Source organism: Pelophylax lessonae, assembly GCF_965119305.1.
Source record: "Pelophylax lessonae genome assembly, chromosome: 6".
Classification (NCBI taxonomy): Eukaryota; Metazoa; Chordata; class Amphibia; order Anura; family Ranidae; genus Pelophylax; species Pelophylax lessonae.
Window position 1 is genome coordinate 250,765,307 of NC_138773.1, and position 19,088 is coordinate 250,784,394.

Sequence of the window (19,088 nt, forward strand, 5' to 3'; positions counted from 1 at the left end):
GAAAATGCACCACGATAAAAAAACTTTCAGCCATTAGAACCACTTCGGTAACAAGACAAATTTATAGTATTTTATCTATAAAGAAACAATAGTTTGTGGTAAATTGGCACATGAAGTCTCAGTGTGGGCTGGTCCGGGGGACCATGAGGGGGGAGGTAGGGGAGGGAAAAAAAGCCAAGGGGGTCAGGGGATAGCTGACCACTGTATCGGCTGCCAGCGGGAGAGACAGAAGTGATCTCTGGGGGGTGACAGGAGGAAAAAAATGCTCAGCGCCTTCTAAGTGCAGCAACACATTTAAATATGGTGTAAAGGAGTAATACACTCACATAAACAGGTGGATTAAAGGCACATCGTGAAGAAATAGAAATTTCTCATCTGGGGCAGAGAGTCCTGGTAGTGGAGACAGGGGGTCTCGGTAATAGAGGCAGGGGTGTTCCTCCTGAAGACGGCCTGAAGAAGGAGCGCATGCTCCGCAAACGCGCCGCAAATCACCACCAGGAAGTGACGTCAGGATCCCAGGACCCACGAGGCTCAGCGTTCCACCAGCCGACGGGGAGCCCACAGGCACTACCGAGGCCGCCCCACCGCACACGGAGGAACACCCCTGCCTCTATTACCGGGACCCCCTGCCTCAACTACCAGGACTCTCTGCTCCAGTGATACCTCAGATGAGAAAATTCTATTTCTTCACGATGTGCCTTTAATCCACCTGTTTATGTGAGTCTACTACTTCTTTACACCATATTAAAATGTGTTGCTGCACTTAGAAGGCGCTGCGCTTTTTTCCTCTCATCTATAAAGAAGCAGCACCTTCACCCTAGGACAGGACTAAAGATCCCTCTCCCTGCCTCTTTTATATAATATGAGGTGTCCAGTCCAAAGAGAGAGTTGGGGACAATACTAACTGACAACAGTGCAACACAGGCAGTTATCAGCTCAAAATATTTCTGGCAGAATTGACAGGTATGCACTAATAGAACAGATATAACTGAACACATTAAATTGTATATTTAACAGACCAAAAGAAAGCAAGTAAGAGACATTCACTGTTTGGGCTAACATACACTTTAAGGGACGCCATTCCTTTCCATATTTTAAGGTATAAATCCTGGGTAACTTAAACATCCAACCTTGATCTACCCAACTCTTCCTTTCTCCATTAAATCACACCCACAACTGCTGTAATCCTTATCCACTTTTTAAGCCCTGCCCCCTCGGAGCCCAGGAATTAAAGTGAACCTATTCATTATTATTTGGAACAACTTACAGGTTTGCTTAAAAGCTTGCTCCCCTTGCTGCTAAAACTTCTCTCTCCTGCTTTCCCTATCTGCCTTGTTCACCTACTGGAGCTTTGTTACCTGCCCACTTCCTTGGGGCATTGGGGGGGGGGGGGTGTACAGCTCTCTCCCCTTCAACCCTTGTTTTAGCACTTGGTGCCTGAGTTGCAAGTCATCGGGTCTGAGCACTGTTAAAGAGGAGGCAAACCCTCATAAAAAAATAAGAAAAAAAAACCTGTAAAGACAAAGGCATAATGAGCTAGTATGCATCGCATACTAGCTCATTATGAAATACTTACCTTAAAACTAAGCCCCCGCAGTGCCGCCTTCTCAGCAACAGGACGGCCAATATGTTCGGCTGTCCTGGTTCCTTGTTCGTGTCCTCCAGCCATCTAATTGGCTGGAGGCACGATTACATCACTCCCGCGCATGCACGCAAGAGCCACCGTTCACGGCATAGGGCTCTGAAGGAATGGCACGGGTGGCCGTTCCTTCAGAGCGCATGCGCCGATGACGTCATCGGCTGCATGCACTGTGAATATCTCCTAAACGGTGCATGTTTAGGAGATATTTATAGCACATATAGGTAAGCCTTAGTATAGGTTTACCTATAGGTAAAAGACTTTAAAGTGGGTTTACAACCTCAAATGGAGATGAGGGAAGGGCCCTGGGCCTAGGGTTACCACCTCGTCCCTTTAAACCAGGACACACTTTAATTACACAGGTTCTGTGGCTGATTAAGGTGGTAATTAAACTCACTTGGTGCATAATATTAGCCTCAGAACCTGTGTAATTAATATGTGTCCTGGATTAAAGGTGTAGCACCCTCCTAGGTAGGTGCTAGTAAGAGAGTAAAGTTTTGAGCTCTGTCTGCTTACCAGAGAAGCTGCAGGTAAATCTATATTGTTCTCTGCCTACCAGAGAGCAGGATCTGTTAGTGAGGTCTGCTCATTATGCTCAGTATGTGATTCATTAAGTCTGGATAGTGTTTCATGCTGGTCCAATAGGGAGGCATGTTGTACAGTGGGAGGAAACCTGACGAATGGGTGCATAGGCTTTTGATAGAGTCCTGATGATTGGCAGAGGGCAGGTCACCTTGGTGCATTCTGGGATACTGTATAAAAGCCAGGAGCACATGACCCGAGGGGCCTTTCATTGGAGAGCGGAGTCCCGGAGGGAGGGGGCGGCTGCCTCCTCTTCTGTAGAGGTGCAATGTGGATGCTGGAGGTCGTCTTGAGGGCCAGAGGAGTGGTTGAGAGGAGCTGAACCCAGAGGTTTAGGGAAGCTGACTGAGAGGGGAGACACTGGAGACCCTGTGGCTGCAGTATCATGAGTACAGGGACTCGTGTCAAGGGGCCTGACCTAAGGGGACCACCCCTGCTCATAGGATAGTCAGTGGACGGGTGTCAGTGGAGAGAGAGAGAGAGAATACTAGGGAGAGTGTCCTGAAGATAGGAGTTTGTCCACCAAGTTGTCCTGAAGGAACCAAGAGACCTAATTCCTATTCATCCAAAGTGGCAGGATTGATTGGCAGCCTAGCTGTTCCACATCTAAAAGCAAAGTAGAGAAGATTAAAGTCCTCAAATACTGTGAATAGTTAATTGGAGTATCCCACTATTTCCTTCTCCTATCCCCATTATGAAAAAAAACAACAAAAATACCCCTGGACTGATATTTGAAGTGTGAGCCAAGAGGAAATAGGAATTGTATTTGCTTATGGCCGTGTGCTGGTAACCAGGAGGACCCGCAAAGTGAATATCCAGCAGCTCTTACGGGGAGCAGTGCTACAAAGGGATGAGGTGGCAACCCTACCTGGGCCCTGTTTAACCACTTGCCGACCAGCCGCCGGACATATACTGTGGCATGTCGGCTCTGTCTTGCGAAATTACGGACCTGTATGCCGCACAGCGGGACCGCTAGCGGGGGTGCGCGCGGGCCCATTCGCCACAGGGGAAGCCAATTTGCTGGCCCGGCGGCTGCGATTGCAGCCGGGCACCCGTGATCGCTCCCCGTGGAGACAGAATGGTGGCAAGTCCACCACCCCCACAGTAAGAAAGCACCCCCTAGGGACACATTTAACCCTTTGATCTCCCCTGGTGTTAGCCCCTTCCCTGCCAGTGTCATTAGTACAGTAACAGTGCATATTTTTAGCACTGTAGTAATGTCACTGGTCCCCCCAAAAGTGTCAAAAATGTCAGTTAGGTGTCCGATCTGTCCGCTGCAATGTCGCAGTCCGGCTAAAAATCACTGATCGCCGCCATTACTAGTAAAAAATTAATAAATATATAAAAATGACATAAATCTTTCCCCTAGTTTGTAGACGCGATAACTTTTGCGTAAACCAATCAATATACACTTATTGGGATTTTTTTACCAAAAATATGGAGCAGAATACAAATTGGCCTAAAATTATGAAAAAATTTGATTTAGAAATTTTTTTTAATTCGGAATGTTTTATAGCAGAAAGTAAAAAATATTATTATCGCTATTTTTGTTTATAGCGCAAAAAATAAAAATTGCACAGGTGATCAAATACCACCAAAAGAAAGCTCTATTTGTGGGGGAAAAAAGGACATCAATTTTATTAGGGTACATCATCGCATGACCGCGCAATTATCAGTTAAAATAACGCTGTGTTGTTTTGCAAAAAGTGGCCTATCAATAAAGCGGATGTAGCCTCAAAAAAAAACAAAAAATAAACCCTGCAGGACAAAGGCATAATGACCTAGTATGCATCGCATACTAGGTCATTATGAAATACTTACCTTAGAACGAAGCCCCGATACGGTCGCCCAAACACCGCTGAGGCAGCTGACATCTTCTCTTGGCATCTCTTCTGGGTTTGGCGGCTCCCGCGAACTGCTCCGGCCACTCACAGGGCCGGAGCAGCGCGCGGGAGATCACTTTCCGGCAAGGAGCTCTGAAGGTCCGCTGGACCTTCAGAGTGCATGTGCCGCTGGTGTAGGCGGCTGCATGCAGGGTGAATATCTCCTAAACCATGCAGGTTTAGGAGATATTAATTTTACCTACAGATATGCCTTATTATAGGCTTACCTGTAGGTGAAAGTTAAAAAGCGGAGTATACTATCGCTTTAAGAGGGTAAATCCTTCCGGTCCAGAAGTGGTTAAGCGTTGATTAGACAACACTCCCCAGAGTCCATGCCTCTGGCGCATTTCACCCTGTAAGGGGCTTAGTCATAGATAGAGTTTGTAAAGCAAACGTGTCATTGTGGCTTTAATGGGCACAGCACAGATGTGTATTACGTCAGCCAGTTATACCAACTAAAATTCTGCCATGTGGCATACATGACTAAATTTCTAAATCCTGCACTATTTTTTACACACATTCTTAAAAATACTGATCTGCTTTTGGTGTTCCTTATATGATCTAAATGTAAAACACTGGGAGAATATTTATGCTGTTTTTTTCTTCTACAACCCTTTTTGTGACTTGGCTTATATGACATTTATCTAAGTAGTTAATTGTAAGAAAATTACATATTCCTTTTCCAACTAAGTGAATTCTTCTGCTCTCAGTAAATTGCTGAAACCAAACACCCCCTTTCCTCTCTGCAGAACGAAGAATATGTTCCCTAATGGGAAGTACATTTAGGACTCACTAAAAAGATAATTTGAAATTGCATACAGTGGATAAATGTTGTGTAATATATTTTTTTCGGTTCCTAGGTAAGATGAAAAAGCTCCTTGGTAAAATGAAATATGAACTATTGCCATGTAAGGGTAGATATTGAGTATATAAATAACTCATGTTTGTTCATTTTCCCATTAAACTCTTTCTGTTTGCATGTACTGAGCATGGCGTTCTTTTAAAGTAATGAATTCAGATGTGCAGGGGTATTGGACAAGGGCTTCATTCATCCTTTTATTCAAGGGCTTTTATTCACTTTTTGTTTTTAGTTTTAATACATTTCAAAGAGATATGCCCCCCAATGGAGATAAATATGAACAGGCTTTCTAAACATAACAAGTCGTATTTACAAAACTATATCTGTTCTTTGTTTCATTGTATCAAATTAAATGATACAATTATATCTATTTTTCTTTGTATTAAAACAAAAATGTAATACATAAACACACACAAAACACACATTTAGCATCCTCTGCAAAGAATTTATATGTGACTCTCTATATACCATCCTCATAACTTATAATATTAACCACTTGCCTACTGTGCACTTAAACACCCTTCCCATCCAGGCCAATTTTCAGCTTTCAGCGCTCTCACACTTTGAATGACAATTGCGCGGTCATGCTACACTGTACCCATATGAAATTTTTATCATTTTTTTCACACAAACAGAGCTTTCTTTTGGTGGTATGTAATCACCTCTGGGTTTTTTATTTTTTACAAAAAAAAAGAAAAAAGACAGAAAATTTTGAAAAAAAAAAAAAAGTTTTTCTTATTTTCTGCGAGTAAATTTTGAAAATAAATTTTTCTCCCTCACTGATGTGCGCTGATGAGGCGGCACTGATGGGCACTGATAGGCTGCACTGATGGGCACTGATGAGGTGGCACTTATGGGCACTGATGAGGTGGTACTTATGGGCACTGATGAGGAGGTACTAATATGCCGCACTGATGAGCACTGATAGGCGGCACTGATAGGCGGCACTGATAGGCGGCACTGCTGGGCACTGAGAGGTGGCACTGCTGGGCACTGAGAGGTGGCACTGCTGGGCACTGAGAGATGGCACTGCTGGGCACTGAGAGGTGGCACTGCTGGGCACTGAGAGGTGGCACTGCTGGGCACTGAGAGGCGGCACTGACGGGCGGCACTGATAGGCGGCACTGATGGGCACTGGCGGATGGCACTGATGGACACTGACGGGTGACAGTGATGAGCACTGACGGGCGGCACTGATGAGCACTGATGGGCAGCACCATCAGTGCCCACACTCAGTGCCCATAGTGCTGCCAGTCAGTGCTCATCAGTGCCTAGATGAGCAGGCACTGATGGGCACTGACTGGCAGCACTATGGGCACTGATTGTGGGCATTGATGGGGGCACTGATGGCGGGCACTGTGGGCACTGATGGTGGGGGCAGTGTGTGTGTTTTTTTACCTTCAGTAATCAGGGCACTGGTGATCAGTGCCCTGATTACATTTGTCTGTGTCCCCAGCGGCTGTCGGCTCCCCCTCCTTCCTCACACTGCAGTGTCTGTGTGAGGAAGGAGCGCCGGCGATGAGAGATGATCTCATATGTTTACATATGAGATCATCTCTCATTGGACGGCTTGATCACGTGGTGAATGGCCGCTGTGATTGGCCATTCACCACGATCTGTGATCGGCCGTGTCCAAGGGACACGGCCGACACAGATTCCCCCCGATGCGCGCTCGCAGGAGCGCGCGGGGGGGCGTGTCACTGGAGGCCGTTTAAAAACGGCCTCCCGAAAATTCGAGTCCGCGCTGCAGCCGTATATAGGCTGTAGCGCGGATGGGAAGGGGTTAAAAATGGTTGTAAACCTCTGACATGAAATATGAAGAAAGCATATTTCTCTATAGTGTGTACTTGTCTCAGCCCAGAGTACTGTCATTACTGTCTGCTGCCTCCTTCCTCTGCTATCTGCATGAGTCACTTCTGACAAGTTTTTCTGACACCAGAAGGAAAGAGGTGACAGGCAAGGGAGCTCCAGGACACAGCCTGCAATTGACAGCCTTAGCTCTGTTGTGTGCTGTGTGTCCCAGGGGTGTACCTACAGGGGTCACAATTGTTGTGACCCTACCCCATGTTACAGCCTGCATGCCCCTGCTGTACACCTGGAAAGGAGTGTCGGCCGGGGGGGGAGGGGGGCTGCATATAAAGGAACTGATCTTTCCGCCTCTCCTCCTATACAGCTTCTTTCTGCTGCCTCCCTGTGTGCTCTTTTAATCCCTGTGCTCTCTCCCGGACCACACTGCTCAGAAAACTGACAGGACTCTTTTTCAATTTGCACTGAATGAGCACTCCGGCTGCACTAGACATATGTGAACAGGCACAATAGAAAGCAATGTTCTTTCACATGTCATGAGAATTGGATGCGGTACAAAGCGCATCCAATTCGCATATGTGTGAACCAAGCCTTAGTGATCTGTACCGATCACTGACTCTTTGCATTCATAGCTGAAACATAATAAACACAGTTTATTTTTTCTATAACACAGACACAGGAGCACTTAGTGTTATATTACAGAGGGCATGGCATGATCTTAATTAAATATAAGCACAGCAGGAGTGGAGGGGCGGGTACTGACACGAGCAGACAGGCAGGGAGTGGAGGGGGAGAGAGGACAGAGAGGGCAGTGCAGGACTGCGGATGACGGAGGCATGTAAACTGACCACGGTGTTGGGGCTCAGCAGCCATGATATACCGTGGTCAGTTTACAGGGGGGAGGGTAGAAACTGGCAGGATCAGCAAGGATTTTTAGGTGATACAGGAGGCCAAATGTACTGTGTTGTATAATATGCTTTAAGGGAACAGGATCTGTTTTTTTTTTTTTTTTTTTTTTTTAGGGTAACAAACGCTTTAAGGCACAATTGAAGTCCCATTCACATTCTCCTTCTTGAACTGGTGGGAGAATGGAGAAAGATTATTTGTATATTCTTCATATACTGTATAATGCAGATCACTGCAGTGCAGCTCCAGGCTGTATTGCAATGTGACTATGACACATAGGAAAAAATTGTTTTCTGTGTATCCTAGTGGTGACTGCCATTTTTCCAGTGCAGAAAAAATTCTGTCACGGCAGTCTATCTGTACTGGTCCTTAAAGTTCCTCCGGAACTGATATTTATATTACATTTCCATTACTCTCCTAACTTCCCAGGAGAGATGCTTGGGACAGTTCTGTCGAGTTGTAACAGATTCGTATGCACCTTACTGACATGTACATAATTCTGTCACAAGTTTTGCCCCATGAGTTTTGACCCACCACGTCATTTCATGTGGCCCTCACATCCAGGGTTTTTTTTAGGCTGGAATGTGGCGGAACCTCTAAACTCTACACTCTGTACATAGCACACCCCTGAACATAGAGCACGTCTGAAATCTGAATTCTGTGAATAGGGCACCCCTGAACCCTGCACTTGGTAAGTAGTGCATCCCTAAACTCTGCACTATGTACGTAGCACACCTCTGAACTCTGGGGGGGGGGGCGTGGTTGAGTTCCTGCGCCTATTCTCTGAGAAAAAAAGCCGTGGATTAATTTATATAGTCTTACAGATACAACCGGTCCTTTGATGTGGCCCGTAATGAAATTAGGTGTGACACCTCTGATCAATAGAGTCCAAAATCTTCAGCCTACTCTATCACTCTAAAATGGGGTACACACTAGTAGAAAAATCTGCCAAAAATTCCCGTCGTACGATCGTACGATTTTCAGCTAGTGTGTACACAACTTTCAGCAGCTGATGCCGACATTTTCAACGAAAAAAAATGGAGGGACGAACACCAAAATTTTTATCGTCCGTCCCCAGACAACCAATTTTCGTTTAATGTGTATGCAGTACGCATTGGCGGCTGGTGCTTAAAATTTCTGGGGGGTGCAAAAAGAAAAATGTAATAGGTATTGCTTCGCGTCAAAAAACGCAGTAAAAAATTACGTGACTTTGAAGTCATGGTACAGGCATGGCACGGGTGATGGTATAGGCATGGCATAGGTGATGGTACAGGCATGGCACAGGTGATGGTACAGGAGATGGTATAGGCATGGCACAGATATGGTATAGGCATGTCACAGGTCATGGTACATGAGATGGTATATGCCCCCTTTCAATGCAGTGACCAGCATACATGCCCCCTTTCAATGCAGTGACCAGCGTACATGCCCCCTTTCAATGCAGAGACCAGCGTACATGCCCCCTTTCAATGCAGAGACCAGCGTACGTGCCCCCTTTCAATGCAGAGACCAGCGTGCGTGCCCCCTTTAATGCAGAGATCAGCGTGCGTGCCCATTTCAATGCAATGAATATTGTGCTGTGCCCCCTTCAATGCAATGAACACTGTGCTATGCCCCCTTCAATGCAATAAACACTGTGCTGTGCCCCCTTCAATGCAATAAACACTGTGCTGTGCCCCCTTCAATGCAATAAACACTGTGCCCCCTTCAGTGCAATGAACACTGTGCTGTGCCCCCACAATGCAGAGTTCAGCGTGCATGCCCCCTTCAATGCAACTGTGCTGTGCCCCCTTCAATGCAATGAACAATGTGCTGTGCCCCCTTCAATGCAATAAACACTGTGCTGTGCCCCCTTCAATGCAATAAACACTGTTCTTTGCCCCCTTCAATGCAATAAACACTGTTCTGTGCCCCCACAATGCAGAGTTCAGCGTGCGTGCCCCCTTCAATGCAACTGTGCTGTGCCCCCTTCAATGCAATGAACACTGTTCCGTGCCCCCATCAATGCAGAGTTCAGCGCGCGAGCCCCTTTCAATGCAGAGCGCCACAGCATTGTCCCTTAATCATTGCAGAGCGCCACAGCATTGTACCCCGATGATTGCAGAGCGCCACAGCATTGTCCCCCAATGATTGCAGAGTGCCCACAGCATTGTCCCCCAATGATTGCAGAGTGCCCACAGCATTGTCCCCCAATGATTGCAGAGTGCCCACAGCATTGTACCCCAATGATTGGAGACTGCCACAGCATTGTACCCCAATGATTGGAGAGTGCCACAGCATTGTACCCCAATGATTGCAGAGAGCCCACAGCATTGTCCCCCAATCAATGCAGAGTGCCCCAGCATTGTCCCCCAATGATTGCAGATTGCCCACAGCATTGTACCCCAATGATTGCAGAGTGCCCACAGCATTGTACCCCAATGATTGCAGAGTGCCCACAGCATTGTACCCCAATGATTGCAGAGTGCCACAGCATTGTACCCCAATGATTGCAGAGTGCCCACAGCATTGTACCCCAATGATTGCAGAGACCAGCGTGCGTGCTCCCTTCAACTCAATGTACTTACCTGGCGGCGGCTCGGCTATCGGCAGCGGCTTCTCCCCTCCTCGATCCTTCGTCCTCTTCTGCGGCGGCGGCGGGAAGGTGAGCGGCTTCTCCCTCGTCCTCTTCTGCGGCGGGAACCGGCGGGAAGTGAGCGGCGGTGACGGTGAGTGACTGACGCACGCATCGGCACCGCCCCCATTGCGACGTCAGCGATGGATATCCTGGATGATGATTGGTCCAGGCTGGAGACTGGACCAATCACAGCCAGGATATCACGAAGGTGGGGGTGGCCAAGCGCTCTTTCCTGCGCCCAGGTTACGCCCCCAGAAGGCAGCCAATCGGCGCCTTTCTGGGTCGTAAACCCCACCCCCCTTTAGCCACTACATAGGCCGGCGAACCGATTTTTTTTTTTTTCTATAACTTTATCGTTCTTTTTTGTCTTTTTTTTTTCTTTTTATTAAGGGGGCGGCGCCCTGGCGCACCCTATGCACGGGCCACCACTGGCAGTACGTCCGCGAAAAATCGTATACGAAAGACCGCGCATGATCTGAAGTTGCTGACGACCCGGAAGTCTAGGAACAAATGTCCCAAAATAAAAATAAAAAATCGGACTAAAAAAATGTTGTGAACCTTTATGCACAGTCAACTAAAAACAGTTATGACCGCTGAGCATGAGAGTGAAAAATCTGAGGATATTTCGTCAGGTGTGTACGAGGCTTTAGTCTTCAGCCTATCCTATCACTCTAACTCTTCAGCCTACCCATAGAGGCAGATACAATCACACATCACTTCTTTTGCCAGTTAGCAAATTATTATCAGGAGCTTTTGCTTTAAATCTAAGGGTCGGTTCACACTAGATGTGGTGCGAATTCACAGCGAATTTGCTGCAAATCTGCACCTTATCAAAATCACAACCTATTCATGCGAACTGATTGCGGAGTTTATGTTAAGTTAACGCCACCCTGCAATCAGTTTGCAAACTGCAGTGTGAACATCCATGCGATCCGATTCCGGTATGGACAAAATAAGGGTCCTGCACGGGTTTGGTCCGAATGCGATGCAAATTCAGCCATACGGTTTGTATGGCTGAATTTGCATCGCACAGACATCGCATGTGATCTGCACAGCAATGTGGTACGAATCACATACAATGTCTGGCATGGCACAAGTGTGAATCGGCCCTAATGGACACTTTTTTGATACACTGTCCAAGCCCTGACGAAGGGACATTTTTGGCCCCAGAAACATATTGGATTTGTCTTCCTGTTGTTACCTGTGATACTTCCAATAAAGGATTATGGACTCTTGAGGCTATCATTTTGGTAGTCTCTCTTTTTTTCTTTTTTCGTATGCTTAGAGCAGTGACTAATAGGTTTCTGGACAATGCACATTGCTCATTGAATAAGCCTGGACTAGTAACAGTTAACTTTCAGAATGTTTTAATCGCTAGTTATGTCTACCTGAGACATGCAGGCCTGTCACTGTCAGTCCTACAGTTTATCTCCTGAGAATTAATCGTGGGAGTTGGGAATCTTCATGGAAAGATCAGATTTTTATAAGATCTCAGATAATCATCCTCGGTTTCTCAGATTACAGCCTCCAGGACACAGAAAAGCAGTCTTGTGGAGGAGACCCAAGTTATGTAAAGCAGATGTTCCCAAGGTAAACAAGGGTCTTCTTTACCTGATCTATAATTCTCATATGCAGTGAGAGAAATAAAAGTGGAATTGTCACATATCAAAAGCAGCAGATGGAATGAGGTGCAAAGTGATTAATGTAAGGGTGTGTTCTGCTTGTTGTCTTATGTAAGCGATTATATACAAATATATAGAGCCAAAGGTGTGACGCATGTAGAAAAACCCAACGCTGTCTAACAAAGAATATGTCAATCCAACATTTCATATTCCTGATATGTGCATGCTGTATCATTTACTTGTATGAGAAAGTGTCCTGTTCTCTTTGTTTTGCTTCCTTTATGTGAAATCCCTGCTGTTCCTGTCAGTCCTTCTGCTTTCCTATTAAAAACTGACCACACTAGGCATGCAAGCACAACATGGTCAGTTGTCTAGCTGTGTTGAGAACCTAGCTTGCTCTCCTCCTCCTGCTGCTGACACAACCCCCTTCCCCCCTCCCCTGTACAGCCTATCAGGATCAGAGGGGTAAACAGGCGCCTGGTGGACTCAGTCAACCTAAAATCCATTTTTTTTTTAACAAAACTGAAAAGAATGAAAGATTATCTTCAGGGGCAGCTCAAAACAACACAAGAAACTCTTTTAATCAGTATAGCACAATCTTCTCTATATAAGGTTCAGCATCCCAGCCACAACGTATACAATATTGAAAAGTCCCAGTTACAGGCAAGCTCACCCAACAGGTTCAAGTCAGAGTAAGGAGGCTTCCATCCAGCATCCAGGTCTTCTCAACACTAATAGCAAAACAGCCATCCACCAGCCTCTCTGACCAGCTGCTTAAAGAAGTAGTAAATCCCTTTTTGATTTTTACCTACAGGTAAGCCTATAATAAGACTTACCTGTAGGTACAATAAGTATCTCCTAAACGGGCACCATTCAGCAGATTTTCATGCTTGATGCAGCCAGTGACGTCACCAGCGCGTGCGCTCTGAAGGTCTGGCATACCTTCAGAGCACTATCCCTGAACCGAGGGTTCCCGCACGCATGCGTGGGAGTGACGTCATCATGGCTCTGACCACTCACACAGCCAGAGTCTGCGAATCCGGAAGCAAGACTGGGGGAAGATGGAAGCTCTGTCAGAGGTGACAGTGTGCTGCTGGAGGATTTTCTGATGACATGTTATCACAAAATGCATTGAGGTCCAGTACAGCGACATTATTTCCGGTTTTGTCACGTCAGACTCGGTGGAGCGCGCACGGAAGCAGAGTGGTATTTCAAATGATCCAGGCCTATGGAGTGGGTCATAGGCAAATGTGAATCTTTTCTGTGTAGCACCCTCCTGGATAGGTGCTAGGAAAAAGGAATAGTTTGCTCCATCTGCTTATCAGGGGAGCATAATCAGTAGTTAGGCCTGTTGCATGTGTCCATGCGTGATTCATCTGGTCTGAGGGAGTGTCCCCTCTGTATCCAATAGGGGAGCCTGTTGGACAGTGGAGGACACCCAGCCAGTGACACACAGGCTTTTATGACTATCCCAGTGGGTAGGCACAACATTGGTGCATCCTGGGATATGTTATAAAAGCCACGGGCACATGTGACAGGGGTCTTTGGGCGGGCAGCCAGGTCCCAGGAGGAGGGTGATGGCTGTCTCTCCTCCTGTTGCTGAGGAAGGTGGTCACAGGCGGTTGGCCTTGTGGACCAGAAGTGTGGTGCTGAGCCAGGAGGTCCAGTGGATGCTGACAGGGGAGTTGGAGGCAGAGCGAGTCAGAGAAAAACAGTGTCAGTGAGTACCGGGAAGCTTGCCAGGGGTCTGCTCAGGAAGGGGACCACTCCAGTAGAGTGTCAGTGAACAGAAGGTCAGCGCACACAGTCAGTGAGAAAAGGCCCACCAAGTTAGACCCTGAAGAGGAACTTAAATGAGAGTACACGTTCTTTATCTTCACTTTAGTGGCAAGGTGAAGCAGCGTCCTTGCCGCATTCTACAGTCAGTTGTCCTCAGAAATTGTGCATAGTTCAAGTTGGAGTATCCCACTCATCCGTTTTCCCATCCAAGTTCTAAAATAAAATACAAAAAAAAAAGGAATCCCCTGGACTGTTCATTGTCTGAGCCAGGAACTTATAATGCCGTGTATCTGCCTTCAGTTGCTAATGGTAACCCAGGGTAACCCAAGAAGTGTATTTCTCAGCAGCTCTCTAGGGGACAGTATGATTTGATTTTAAACTTTTTAAATAATAAAAACACTACTGCACGATCATTTGGCTTCACATTTTGTATTTTGGGAAAAACCTCTGGCATGTAATACTCTGCTGTGGATGTGAGATCAATACCTCAGGATATTACACCCAGGGAGCTGGTGCAACGGTCTTTGCAGATCTAGATTGGAAAATCTTTGAATTTAATCTTGGGATACAAGGAAAATTTTTCCTAAGCAATTTGGTGAGTGGCCCATTCATATCTAGGTGGCGGAACACTATTTATGAGCTCTTATTGTTTTTACTAAGAAGAATTTTGATCACTTATTTTACGTAGTGATTGGAAGAACACAGGAAAATATAGACAATGCTAATCTAATAATTTGAAATAGTGTTTAATTTAAAATTGTGTATATTTGGATCATTATTGTTTGTAATAGTGCCTCACAAGTAATGCACATTTATGGTTTGGTAATCACCAAATTTCATGGCAACTGTACTTATGGTTATATTTTACCTCACTAGCAGGAGGAGACATTTTTAATTAATTAGCAGTATCCCAGTATGCACCAAGGTACTTTTGCTCTGCCAAATCACCAGAGCTGTATCAAATGCCTGTGCACTCATTTGTCAGGTTTCCTTCCACTGTCCAATATGCCTCCCTATTGGACAGGGGAGGACTGGGCCAGGGGGCAGGGGGGGGGGCAATTGCCCCCTGGGCCGCTCTGATGTTCTGTAAAAAGGCTGCACTGCTTCTGCCCCAGACATGCCTACATGATTCCTGGTGAAGAGAAGTAAAAAGTCCCCACCGCTGACCTACTGAGTGCAGGTTGAAGACAAAGACAGAGCGCAGCCCATCCTAGCATGGATGGTGTAAACTGTGTCTGAGCAGAGGCCGGTTCCATGCCCCACTGGAGACTCTCCTCCCCCAGGCAGCCCTAACCGAGCTGTCCCAGCTGCCTTCAACCGTCCCCTGCTAGCCAGATTGGGAACACGGATTCAGCCGGTAAGAAGAGAGCATCTGGAGCAGGGCCGCAGCTTGGAATGAGGGTCAGGAGGAGGATTGGGAGAGTGGTATGGGGGGTGGGAGAAAGTGGAAGGGGGGCCGAGTCGCTGCACCATGGGCCTCTGGTTTGTACTTGCCCCCTGAGCCGAAGGTTGCCAGTCTGCCCCTGCTATTTGACCATAGTGAAACAATCTACATACAGAACGAGTTGCACCTGAGCACAATGAGCAGACCTCACTAACAGAGCCTGCTCTCTGGTGAGAACAATATAGACTTACCTGCAGTCCTTCTGGTAAGCAGACAGGACTCAAAACTACACTTTCTAACTAGCACCTACCTAGGAGGGTGCTACACTTGCTTCAAACATTTTTGGCTCCAGTAGACTTCAATTGGAGCATCTAAAAACATGCATTTATTACTTCCATTGGCTAAAAATAATTACCCAAAAAAAAAATTGCTCAAACCTCAGATGCCTAAAAACACTCAAAAATGCCCGTGCAAACACCCAAAAAAAAGTCTATAAAATTAGCAAAGCTCAAGTGGGAATGCAGCTTTATGCTAGGTACACACAAGAAGTTGTTTTTCATTCAACCCAACAGGCTGAGCGAAAAAAAAAGTACAGATTGCTGTACTAACACATCTGATGTTAGTGGGGCAATCTCCCCACTGAGCTTTTAAGTTCTGACAAGGGGATTGCTGAGCACCACCCCACCCCGCCAAAACACTGTGATTAAAATTAGCAGCCATTGTCTGCGAGCTGTGATCTGATGCTGGTTTTCCAGCATGCTCGTTGGACAGAAACTGGTCGTGAGACTTGCTTCTGTCAGACAAGAAACTCAGCCAGTAACTGCTAAACCGACCATTTTTGGCCAATTTTCAGCTCATGTATACCTAGCTCTACACTCCTATTTCTGCTTTCGCCTGGGTTTGGTAAAAAAGCTGTAATCTGTATCCAAATGTGAGGATTGTCACCGTGTGTCAAGCACCGTTCACAAGATATAACTGTACACATTTACAGACTGTAACTAAAACATGAACTCTGTATAAGGCTGGTTAATAACATTCGTCAAACTAGTACATCTAGATTTAATCCCACTGTAATCTATGTATTTAAGTGATTTCCAGCAGCAGGAGCAGTATCCAACAGAGCCTGGGGATTAATATCCTAGATTAAAGTCACTTGTGCTTAATTCCACTAACATTACAAAATCAACTAAAGCCCAATATTGTCTCAGCAGCAATATATACTGTTGTTTAAAAAACACCCTAATAAATTGCAGCACTAACGTTGTTAGATTTGGGTAGTTGATAATCTAGAAGTAGGGTGATAGTTATGTCTTATATTAGAGACTGTGCTGGAGACTACAGTGACAGGTAGCCTGCTGAATATAAGATAAAAAACCCTTATGAATTGCGTGTAGTTTGTCATTTCAATTTGTTTCATGAATTTCAAAATACTTACAATTTCAGATAATACAAAAAGTTCCCGTAAAGCCAAATGTGGAAGTTCTAGAACCTCTGTCAGGTTTTTAACGACTTCTGTGTCTTGTCTGTGTTCTCAGGTTAAAAGCTGGTCATACACCAGTATCATTTTTTTCTAAAATTTGTATGGAGATCCAAAAAAAAAGTTTGATCTTCCCATCATTGAGCCAACTCATTTTGTTTGAAAGCCCTAAAAACAGAAAATGGAAAGTCCAATATTTATGGCAATTTTTCTTTCCATAGACTCCTTGGATTAGGTGTGAAGCTGTGCTACCATGAAGCTCACCAGAAAAAGAAAGGTGCATTAAATGTGTGACATTTTTCAGTTTTCCCTGATGGCATCATATTAGCATACCTGGGAGCTAACTAGCTACACAAGGGAGGGATAATGCCACACAGAATATGTCAGTCAAACTCAACTGTTGTCAAATACAGTAATGAGACATGAACGTATATACTGACACCCACGTACCCGCCTTGCAGATCGACTCTGGGGACACTCAGCCTGCTGCTGCTCAGAAGGTCAAAACACTTCTAGTGGAGAGCACCATGATGTCCCTAGCAAAGCCTAGACTTGTAGGCCAAGGAAATGAGCTTCATCAACCAAGAAGCAATAATTCTGTTGAAAGCCTTGAAGCCATTACAAGCTCCACCCAGAATAACCAACTTCCTGATGCCAGATGTCGCTTTAATGTAAAATATGCAGAATAACCAACTTCCTGATGCCAGATGTCGCCTTGATGTAAGATTTAAAGCTTGGCCCACATCCAAAGGGGCTAACTTTTTGGGCACTCCTAGAAAAGGATGTTTGAAGAAAAACCTCTTGTGTGATATGGAAAAACTTCATCAGCAGCTATTCTGTGAATTTAAGCCATATCAGTGTTAATTTCGTTGACTAAAACCGACTAAAACTTTTTCGTCGACTAACACAATTCAGATGACTAAAATACGACTAAAACTAAAATGGCATTTTAGTCTTAAGACTAAAATACGACTAAAACTAAAATGGCATTTTAGTCAAAAGACTATAACTAAAACTAAATCGAAATTTGCTGCCAAAAATTAACACTGGTGCATGCTCAAAGCATAAATAATAACATATTAGATTTTTCACTCCAGGACCAGCAGTAGTATATAATGAGTTTGGAAATTGTAGAGAAATGCTTAAAAAATGCATTACAAATTACAATTGAACTACACCCATTTAATTATAGATGACTAAAATGAGTTTTAGTTGACTAAAATGTAGGGCGTTTTAGTCGACTAAAATGTAGGGCGTTTTAGTCGACTAAAATGTAGGGCGTTTTAGTCGACTAAAATATACTGGAGTTTTAGTCGACTAAATACGACTAAAACTAAAACACTTGCAGAAGACTAAAATAGGACTAAAACTAAAATGCCATTTTAGTCCTAAGACTAAGACTAAAACTAAATTGAAATTTGCTGCCAAAATGAACACTGAGCCATATACTTAGGCCATATATAAGCGCTGTTAGTGCTGTCCTTCCTTGTCTTCATAAGAGTATCCACTACCTTTACAGAGCACCCTAGGTCTATTAGCTTGAGCCTGCTGGATGACAAATGAGACATTGGAGAGGAAAATCCAATTATACCAGCAGAAGGAGCCCTGCATTGACACTTATTTGGAGGAGCAGAGGGTACCAAAGGTCCGTTCGGCCAATCTGGGATCACTGCCAGAACTGTCACTTTCTCCCACCACAGCCTCTGCAGGAAGCTGAGAATCAAAGGAACTGGCTGTCTTGAAGATCCACTCTGCTCCAATTGCCTGCAGATGCTGGACCCTTGACTAGAACCTCAGCAACTTGGTGTTGACTGGGCATATAAACAGGTCTACCTCTGCAAGGAATGACCAAGCTCTGTTAGTTCTTAAAAAACTTGCAGCAAAAGGGACCATTTGTTGTCGTCCAGGGTTGCCCTGTACGAATAGTCTGCCTGAAAATTCTTCTGACTGGGCATAAAGGCCGCTGATAGCTGAAGAAGATTGACTTGAGTTCACTCTAGAACCGTAGAAACCTCCTTCAGGAGGGAGACACTGTGAGTGTCTGAATGTAGATCACAGTCCTTGTGTTGTCTAACTTCATCAGGACAGTTCCACCAGATTGGGTGACCTAAGGCTAGGAGGGCCTAAAATGCTGCTCCCAACTCCAGGAAATTGGACACCATCTTGGACCCTTGAAAAAGCCATTGGCCCTGGCCCAATACAGTGCCCCACACATTCACAGAGTAAATCATTTTTATAACCTTGATCTTTCTTGCCTCAGCAAAGGGTCTTTTATTCTTTGTCATGGAATATCAGAATTTTGGAGACCTTGTAGATTTGTTAGTTGAAAGGGCAACACTAAATATTGCAATGACAAGGTAAGGCAATCGAGTACCATGATAATACGGATGGTGTAAAACATTGTAGACTTGTCCTAGATATGGGATAGGAAGACAATAGGGTACCATGATAATATGGATGAGGTAGAACATAGTACTGTGCATAGATCACATTAAAGTGTAGGCATGTCCTAAATATGTGGCCTGCAGTTGGTT